Source organism: Chamaea fasciata, unplaced genomic scaffold, assembly GCF_029207755.1.
Source record: "Chamaea fasciata isolate MVZ Bird 193981 ecotype frontalis unplaced genomic scaffold, bChaFas1.0.hap1 SCAF_1, whole genome shotgun sequence".
NCBI classification, from domain to species: Eukaryota; Metazoa; Chordata; class Aves; order Passeriformes; family Sylviidae; genus Chamaea; species Chamaea fasciata.
Genome location: NW_027094086.1, coordinates 17,998,694 through 18,008,910, shown reverse-complemented (window position 1 = coordinate 18,008,910; position 10,217 = coordinate 17,998,694). Strand labels below are relative to the sequence as shown.

General features: G+C 40.4%; 2 long non-coding RNA genes across 2 annotated transcripts; both read left to right on the top strand.

The window, feature by feature from the left end:
* The first annotated feature begins 238 nt into the window (after positions 1–238).
* LOC136301466 (uncharacterized) lies at positions 239–2,885 on the top strand. Its single transcript, XR_010723881.1, has 3 exons — positions 239–322; positions 1,680–1,780; positions 2,440–2,885. It is a non-coding gene; the product is annotated as an uncharacterized lncRNA (long non-coding RNA).
* A 2,936-nt stretch (positions 2,886–5,821) lies between these two features.
* LOC136301461 (uncharacterized) lies at positions 5,822–9,846 on the top strand. Its single transcript, XR_010723879.1, has 4 exons — positions 5,822–6,105; positions 6,325–6,558; positions 7,521–7,662; positions 8,187–9,846. It is a non-coding gene; the product is annotated as an uncharacterized lncRNA (long non-coding RNA).
* The last annotated feature ends 371 nt before the right edge of the window (positions 9,847–10,217 follow it).

Genomic DNA, 10,217 nt, shown 5'->3' with positions numbered 1-10,217 from the left:
TGCTGAGCTTCAGAAAGCATGGACAAACAGATTTTGGTTGTGTAACTTAACAGGCTATCGAAAGCAACTCTCCTAAGTGTAAGAGTGATGAGATAGTGCTAGAACTGTTGTTTATGCAACAGACTGTTGTAACCATTTAGGGGAATGGTCTTTCACCTTTTGACCCTTCTGGAATTTCCTCTCTACATGTCCATACCTAATTGGCTGAATGCCCGGACCCTCCCAAAATAGGAGACTAGATAAGACCCCTGTAATTTCTTTGTTCTCTCTCTTCATGCCCCTGGACCCCTTCGAGGAATAAACGCCTTGGAATAAGCTGGGGGTAAGAGCCTCTTTTGGATCTTTTGTCCTGTCCCTTCGGAGATATTCCTCCAAAGCTCCTCTAGAGCTAGCCCCGGGGGAAGGGGGGGGGGGGGGGGGGGGGAGGTGCTGCTGGGGGAATATTTTCATGTTGGCGACAGACCATGTCCCTGCTTTGAATAAATTTTCCTGAATTGAAAATCGGGTAAAACAATAGCAGTTATTTAAAAATGACTGTACTCTAGAAACAGTTTCCTGAGAAACAATCCCAACTGCATGACAACAGAAATTCCCTCCTCATTATCCTAAAAAGTAAGTTGCTTTCCTTTTCTTTCCTCTCTAAAAGAAGGAAATCTAGAAGAATTTAAATTTTGTCTTCACTAATATCCATTATTAGCATTTAGATAATTTTTCTTTACTTATAATTTTTCATAGCAGAAAATTTTTGAGATCCAGAAAGCATTTGGTTATCATGTTCCTCCTCTGGCCAATAGATGGGACTCTTACCTCCGATATCCCTTCTCTCTTTGATCTTATTGCATAGATAATAATGCAAAAACCATTCTTGAAATCTGAAACATGAGAGATGTGTTTCAGCTCTGAAAAATGTATCAACAAGGGACCTCTGCAGCTGTTGACATCTCAAATAAGCCAGATATGCAGGAGATTGGAGATAGAAGAACTTGAGGGTACAGCAGGTTTATCTTTCAGACAAAATGTTTCATTTACAAATTAAAACCACTTATTTTCTGGAGGTTTTTTCCTCTGAGGAAGGATGCATATTGTAAGAGCCAGGTAGCATAATAAATAAAAACCAAACCACTAAACAGGTCAAGTTAATTAGGGGAGTTAGTAATGACTGTGTTCCTGTTGCGTTTTACTCTCAGACACGAGACTGACACACAAATTCCTAAAGCATATTAAGAGCTGGCCTGCATTGGAATAGCAAAAATTTATTTTGTTGGAAAGCACTGCTTTGGATGATAGTTACAAGGTGAAATGGTTCATGAAAATAGCTCTTTCCTCTAATTTCTGATGAAATGTAGGTGGGTTTCAGCCTAATTTGGAAATGCACCATCTCCCATGGTAGACCTGTGGACTCCTGTGTTCCAGCTTTCCTGGCTGAGGAGTTATTGGTGGAAATACTGGAATATTATCAGTAACATTTGGAGTTAGTGTCCTAAACTTGATGGCAGGGAGTCTGGGACCTCTTTGTGGCTGTTATGGCATGTGGATAGTTCTTTTGCAGACAGTCAGGGAGCTGAGTGCCTGGAAGACTGACTGCAGTTAACACTGTGTTCAGAGATTGGCCCTCCAGATTTAATTTCCATTTCTTTTCCTTTTTCTGGCGAAATGCTTTGATAAACTTGTCTTTCTAGGTTTTGGAATAGAAAGGAGAAGATGAAGTCCTAAAGCAGAACTGCAGTGTCCCACAGTGGAATGCATTTTATTTGATAGTCCTCAAGATAGCTGTGAAATGGTGAGCAGTTTTGTCTTCAAGAATGTGTTGCTCTCTGCTGCCCCTGTTGCAGCATTGTCCCTGCACATTTCCTTCTACATTGTTCCTGTCTGTTTGGTTCCCATGTGGATTGTGCCTCGCGCCTGTTGCCTGAGCACCTTGGGGGATGCTCAGCACTGGCCTGCAAAACACCACACATTAGGACACAAATGTGAGTATGTGCAGAGTGCGTGTGCAACAAATACACAGCACTGCCCCGACGGCATTTGCCCAGAATCGATCCCATGAGCAGGGATGATGCCATCGGGCCCCGTCTGATGGTGTTAATGTGTGAGATGGCCATCAGTCAGATTAAGCAGCAACCAGGGAATTGTTCGTGACTTTTGAGACAAAGGAGTCACACAGAAAAGAGATATGAAATGCACATAAAGTTGAGACAGAGCTGGGTTTGACACAGCTGGAAGCTGCCCCACAACAGAACACCTCTGCCAAAGCATCGTTCCTGAGGGTACTGGGGGTGCCTGTGTCCAGTTGTGAAGGGTGAGGGCAGCAGCACTCTGACAATCCATATCTGCAACATGCAAGCCTGAGAACGTGTGGTGCAGATATTTATGTATTTATTAGCAGTTCATTAAGTGCCTAGAATTGTGGATATTACTGACGTCATCCTAATTTTACAGGAGACTGTCAGGAGGCTTTGCCTTAGTGTGTGCCTGGCCAGACCTTGTGCTTTGAACACCCACAGGCAGCTGGAGAGTAGGAGCTGCACGCCTGGAGTGTGTCTCAGCTTTCATTTTATCCAGATGGATTCAGTTTCACACAGAAAGAACTCAGCACTCCAAAACCGTTCCCAAAGCATGGAAAACGGGCAAATGGAATCGTTGCTGACTCACCCAGCAGAGTGCTAGGGCAGTGTGCCCTCAGCTGAGCAGGATATGTTCCCATCAAATGGATGTCTTGCCACCAGGTCAGAGGCATGAATGACCTGCAGCAGAGGAGCATTGAAGACCCCAGTGCTGAGCTGCCTGAAACCAGCACAGCTTTTCAGGTGGTGTGACTGACACTCACACCCATGTTTCACTAACAAGATGAATAATGAGTCATGTTTTCATTCTGTTCTGTAAAAAAAATCCCAAATAAACTTGATTTGCATTCTAATTTATTAGAATTTTATCTATTGTTTTTTAAGCTAAAAGCAGTCCTATTTTTAATTACAGATAATTCAAGTGTCTAAAGGCAGGGAGGATAATGTGTTGGCTACAAAACATGGCAATCCCTTACCAAGCCGTTGTCACTACTGTATCCCCCCCAATTTTTTTTTTTTTTTTTTTTTTTTTTTTTTTTTTTTTTTTGGTGATAATAGGATATGTCAGCTTATCCTATCTTTGTGCAATAAATGAGCTACTGCAGTTCTACACTACAGGCAAACCTGTCAGCTAGTAAAATGAAATACTAATATTTTTTTGGTTTTACAGTCTCAAGAGACTTTCCTTTGAAGCAAGCATACTCCGCCACCTGCAAGCTAACTGTCAGGTGTGCCATTTGTCAAAGGGCATTTGGCAAGTTGTGCAGCATCCCTCTCAAAGCACATGCAAAGGAGCGGCGGTTGATGATCTACTGGTTGAAAGAGGGAAAGAGGGGAAGAGAGAAGGGAATTTTCTTGATCATGTTGAAGTTCTGCAAATGAAATGTGTCATTCTCTTTAACAAGGACTTTTATTTGTCCCCAGGCTGTCAGCAAGCTGGCCAGACTGCTGAGTCAGTTCAAATGTCATCTCAAATGATCAAAAGCTGTGTTTCTTCACTCTCTCTGCTGTCAGTTTCCCTTTGGAATCCTCTCTAACTGTTGTTTGCACAAAATTTTGCTTGGGACTGGCTTTAGTGAGCAAATGTGAAAGTGTATGTTCTTTACAGGGCAGCTCAGTGCCCAGCACATAAGTACTGCACAGCATATTTAGGCAGCATACATGTCTCTCTTGTCCCTGTTAGGTAGCACACATATTGTTAGGATTCAGGATGGCTCATGTAATGACATGTAGAACTCTGGTTTCTTCAGAGGGCTAACAGCAAAGTTTATTGAAAGACAGATTCTTTTCATACAGTGTTTCGGTACAATGAATAGGATTGGTCCTTTAGGGCACCACCTTTTTGTAAACATTTCTACCAGTAAACAAGTTGGAAAAACACCAGCTGTCAGGAGGATGTTATCTACAAGATTGCTTTGGGTTCCTCCTTATGATTTTCCAGGCCAGACTGAGAGAGTTCTGTACTTGGTTTTCCCACAGGCTTCAAGGCACTGCCTGGAGCCTAGGAATCCATGTTCTGACCACTGTCAATTCCCACACACGCATATCTCTGTTGCTGAGGAAATGCGCTTCCAGCTCACAGAAGCACCTCCTCTTGTCACATTTTGTCTAAATTATTTAATTCATTTTTTTGAACCAAGCCAACAAGGTTACAGAATACTGAGTTTTCCTGAATCTTAAGTTGTTGTTAAATATTCCTCTTGTGTCCCAAATGATGGATTTGTTTCTCACCTCCTACTTTCCTCCCCTGCATTCCCCAAAACATGATGAAATTGATGACCTGAACATTTAGAGAGATGAAGGGAAATATCTCCTTATGTTTGACATGATTAACCTCTATCTTCAGCAGCGAAAGAGAACATAACTTAAAACACTACAGGTGTACTTTGAAAAGAGCAGAATAATTTAAATGCCTAGTAACTTCACAGAAAAATTCTATTTATTGAGAGTAGTCTGTCATTATAGTTTTAAATACTGAATGACTGTATAGGAAGACAAGAAGCAATAGAGTTTCCTCTAGAGAGAGAACTGTCCCAACATATCAGTGATTTTTCCATTATACTTTCTCCAAAGTACAATTGTCAATGTTGATCGCTTGGAGCTCAGTTTATTGAAAGAATAACCTGAAATGTAAGGAAAAACAGCTCTGCTTTTCATGGCAACTTGAATCCATAATGAGATGCTTCTGACCTATGATGAACCCATGTGTGCCTTCCCCGGCCTCCACGCCTGAGAATGATGAGTAAGAGCCTTGTTAAACTGCTTGGGGTCTGTGGCTGTTTGCATGAGGGGTTACTTCTGTGCTGTGGCTGTGATGAAGGCTGGGGTCTGGCAACCCAGAATTCAGGCAGGCTGCACTGCTTATCATCCTCTTGATTCTCTGTGCCCTTTGCCTCCCTCCAAGGGCTCCACAATAATTCTTGGTGTGCAGAATGTGAGGACATTCTACAGTGTTTGGTATTCCTGGGGAAATGTGAGTGCTAGGTCAAATGATGCTTTCAGCTCCCTCTGGCTAGATATATCGATTTAAGTGGAGTCCATTAATGTAATAATTATGAATTCATGACCCAGTGTTTTGCTCTCCTGCACAGACCAGTTACTGTTTCATAATGGCTTTTGTTGTTTTCCAAGTACACTTAAAACCCTCTGCACTATCCACTAGAATGGATGACCTTCTTTAGCTCCGAGTTCAGGTAAATTATAGAACCAAACATTTCTACCCCAAGTCTCCAAAATTATAAGAGCTGAATCAACCAAGCAACGACAACAGAAATGCCAAATAAAGGACCCAGGATGACCCTACACAAAACTGAAGCTGATTGGGTTAATCCAGGATAACGAAAACTTTGTCAACTTTATTTTTGGGAACTAGAAGAGACTGCTGTTTCACTGTGCTCTAGTGGTGAGGTGTGCAAGGATGTGCTTCCAAGAGAATGACCAAATTTGGTAGGAAAATAGGGCTGAATTGCCCACCTCTCCTGGCCGCAATAGCTGGTGATAACATATCCCAGAAAGGGGAAATTGAAATGGATGAAAGCTACTTGACTGAAGATTGTTAAATATGTCTGCAGGGATTTGGTCTTCACCAAGAGATGGCTACTCACTCTCCCAGGTTCCCTCATCTTTAGCAATCTAGAGTGAAGGAGGAGCAGGTGGACTTCTGCAGGCCCTGGCAGCCAGCAGGGAGGGGCACCAGCTGGTGGAGGCCACCTTGTATGGCTGAGCCTCCTCTGCAGCTGGTGGAGCCAGCACTGTGAGGCCCTTTGTGAAGTAGGATGGAAACTGAGCGCTTTGCTTGCCACACTCTTGCAGTCCAAGAGGGAAAGGTATGATGAAGAGTACAGGATAGGAATCAGATTTGGTGTTCTTCTCCATGCAGAAGAACAGTAGGGAAAGTGGTTTCCAAAACCAGCCAGTCAGCTTCTCTTCTGACAGTGGAAATAGGAAATCACTTAACCTGCAGCCTACAGTGCCTGATTTGTGCCCAGTGTGCACCACACCTGCATGGTTTGCTGCACCCTAAGGGGTCACTGGTATGAAGGTGAGACTCAGAAACACTAAAAATATTTGCAGACAAATGAGTTAACTAGCAATTGCTCCATCTGCAATGCAGAGATATTTTTCTCGGTTTTGCTTTTTTTTTTGCTTTTTTTTTTTTTTGCTTTTTTTTTTTCTTTTTTTTTTTTTTTTTTCCACTTGCTAAACAAGCCAGGAGTATAAAATTACTTTGGGAGAATGTTTTGTTATCGGTTCCACACAGATGTAGCTTAAAGGAGAGAAAACTCCCTGATGCTTTCAAAACTGGCAGTGCAATGATGTAGTGGAGGAACCCGTTGCAGAAGGTGCACATCCTGGTGTGAGTCTCTACCTTGACCTCATGAAAAATCCTTTCATGGCAAGTGAATCCAAGAACTGGCAACTGTTTCACCGAGCTGGACTGGAAAGGACTCTTTGTGTCACAAAACGATTGTCTCTATGCAAATTTCTTACACTGGTAAGTATCAGGTCTTTGGGATGGCAAGAATTGATTGCTTTTCGCTTTACATTTGTTTTTCTTTTACATTTTCACATTTTTAAGACAGAGGAAAAGATGTGGTCCTTTCCGCTTTCCAAAACATTGTCTAATTAGCAAATTTCTTGCACTTTTATTTTCCATTTATTAGACTAACTCTTAGAGCAACCCCTCTTAGTTCTTGGTACTATACAAACATACAATGAGGGTGAGTACCTGCCAGACAGTGGGCTAAAGAGGCAACAGAGACAAAAAGTACTCAGCTCTTCTGTGCCTTGGTACCCAGCTATAACTAAGTCATTTACTCAGGTCATGATGTGTGTGAATTAATGTTTCTTGATCTGGTTCAACTCTTAGTCCAGGGCTTTATACACTGGTGTTACATACAAATTGACAAAAATGCTCTTTTTTAGATTAATTTAGTATGATGAACAAGTGAGATTTAATTGTAAGATTTGGGGGCAGAAGTATCATTATTGCCAGATCACTTTTTTTTTCTATTGGCATGTTGTAATGGGACATAATCCTGAGCAGTCATACATTTGTCAGATATTACAAAAACTGCTTTTGTGATTAGCACCATTCTCCTTAAAGCAAGGAAAAGAATTTCAGGCACTGCTATTCTTTTCTAGGAAGCAGAATACTATAATGAATGAATCTGTCTTATCCTCCTGCAAAAATACATACAACAGGGACATATAATATCTATTAAAAAAAAGATTAGTGCTTTTTAGAAAAAAGGAATTATTACTTAGGTGGATTTTCAAAAGTATCTTACTAAGGCAAAAGAAATTTAAAATAGCCAAAGCTATTTAAATATTCAAAACCAGTGTTCACAGTCTCTTTTGAGTTATATGAGAACACACTAAGAGAAGGAAAACACAATTTATTTGAAAAAAAAAATTATCTTGCCATATTTTCTCCTACTTTTTTTTCCTTTCTAGTGTCTTTTTCAGTACTTCCTCTGATACTGAGTTGAATGCTGACGAGTCAATACTTGAAATAAATATATATGACCAAGATGAAGTACTTGAAATTTGTCACCATTTCTGACTCTCCTGGCTGGAAGCTGAAAAGTTTAGCAAGGTCTGTGGTTTTTTGATGAATTATAAAAAATCAAGGTCTCACTGAATGGCAGCACAGCCTTCAGGTGTATCAGCCCCAGTTTCATAACATCAGCAAACTTGCTGAGGGATATATTCTCTCTATTTGTCTCTCTTGTGTATTCACAAGTTAAAAATAAAACCACAAAATCAGAAAAAAAATGTATCTAAAATCATTACATTGGCAATGGAGTCAGAAGCAGGTGAAATACCTTAAATGAGTTCCAACTTATTTAATATCTCACTTTTTCTTTACTTCTGTGTTAGACAAATAAATTATCAATATATGGGTGCAGACAAGAACTTGTTTTCATGCATTGGTTATTAAATAATTGAAGTCTGTCAGAAGAAAGAAAAAATAATTTTGTGTTCTTTCAGGCTTTTTTTAATTATGCACATTATCAAGTTAGCAGGAAGGGAATTCAAGTTTGAAGGCTCTGAACTGGCTACTAATATTCACGAGGCAGTTTTGGGAAGTATAAGAGATCATTTTATGTTTTGTTTCAGTGGTCAGAGAGAGTTAACCAGATTGAAGAAGGATTTAAGGGGGCCATTAAATAGAATAATATATTTCAACAACTACAAAGCCATTGAAGTGGAATGCTAAAAGTCTGTAAGATGGCTAACAGAGGGCAAGAGAAGAAGGAATAGTTGTTCAATGCCTCTCTTGCAAGGAAAAGAGGATCAGATAAAGCAAGAAGCTGGAAAATTAAAAACAAGAGTGTGGACATATTTCTTTTCATGATGGTCTGAACTAGTATGGCTGTCTTATATTATAACCTATTTCAACATAAAACATCCAAGCCCAATTTCAACTTAAGGAAATATTTTTTAATAAGGTAAAGATACTGTAAATGAAACAGAAAGAAAACCATGTCCTGGGCTGCATCCAAAGCAGCGTGGCCAGCAGGGTGAGGGAGGGGATTCTGCCCCTCTGCTCTGCTATGACCCCATCTGGAGTTCTGTGTCCACCTCTGGGGTCCCCAACATAAGAAGGACATGGACTGTTGGAGTGAGCGGGGACAAGAAGGTGGTCAGGGGGCTGGAGCACCTCTGCTATGAGGAAAGGCTGAGAGTTGGTGTTGCTCAGCTTGGAGAAGAGAAGCAGCAACTACAAAACCCCACAACAAAAGAGGCCTAGGTCACAATATTTGAATAAATTTCAGATCTTCCACAAGCTGTTTCCTCCACAAAGGAAATCAGAATGGAGAATCTACATGTAAAACTGTTTCGTTATGGGCAGAGGATTGAGAAAGTCATTGTTTGCTTTCATCAGACTGACACACCACATGGAAAATTATCAACATTAACTTAAAATCATATGTTATTTCTTATTCTCCTTTGAAGATTTTGTGTCATACACATTTTTCTTTGAGAGACATTTTACTTATCTGAGGTTTTTGGATGCACAAACATCAAGTCAGATATTACTGCACTTTTAGCCCAAAAGACCTCTATTCTGTTCTAGGAAAATAACAAACTAAGAACTGCCAACGCTGACTCTGCTTAAAGGTCTCCTGACCCTTACAAGATCAGGATCAATGAATTTCATCAATAGTTGATGACAGTTGAATACCATTAGGTTTGGATATAAAAATTAAAGCTTCCACTAGAACAAGAAGCAGCTCTTTCCCTCAGTTAAGGGGTAATATGTAATATCAAGGAATAATAATAAGAACTGCACAAAAAAAATTTGTTTAACTCCAGTTAAAAATGTAGACATTCCTCTTTTTACTTCCATTTTGCCTCATAAATAGACTGCTGAGAGCAAAACCTACTTCTCCTCAAAGTCAGGTGGAGGAGGGACTAAAATCTTTGGATTTTAGGCAAAAGGCAGAACCTAGTGTTACAGTTTGTGAATTAAGAAGAAGCAGGAGCAGAAAACTGGTGGTATGTCTCCCTGGGGCTGTTTTTTACTATGAACTTCTGTAGCCCATATGAATAGAAGGGACATGGAGAAATCAACATCTCTGTGAGGAGGCTCAGTCCAGCTCTCCAACATGAGCCCTGGCCGCACTCTTCCAGCACATTTTCATGTTAGTTTTTGTCTAGAATAAATAAGCAATTTTTTTTTGACCGATAGATGTGTCATTGAAGTGTTTCCAAACCCTTTAACACGGCAAAAAAATCACAACTACTGCTTGCATTTTGACAGGTTTCTTATTTTTCTGGTAGGCTGTGCTTCTCCTATAAAAGAAGAGGTATTTTAGAAGGACATCTCTTCGTTTATGAGTCATTCGGCACAGTAGTATCTTCATTGACTTGAGGCTGATAAAATATTGTTTCCCTTTCATGGGTCCAGGGCTTTTTTCTTTTCAGAACTGGTTTAGGTTGTGGTTTTGGGTTTTTGTTTTTTATAATACCATGAACCCTTGTTTTGTTGCTCAGGTGGGGGTTTTTTTGCCTTGACGTGGGAACTGCTGTTTATTCAACTGCTCTGCCTCTTTCCTCTCCTGCATTTTTGGACTGGAATCTTCAGCACAATGGCATGGAGGATGTCTTCTGTAAAACCTTACTTTGCCTTTTGTCCTTTCCTTA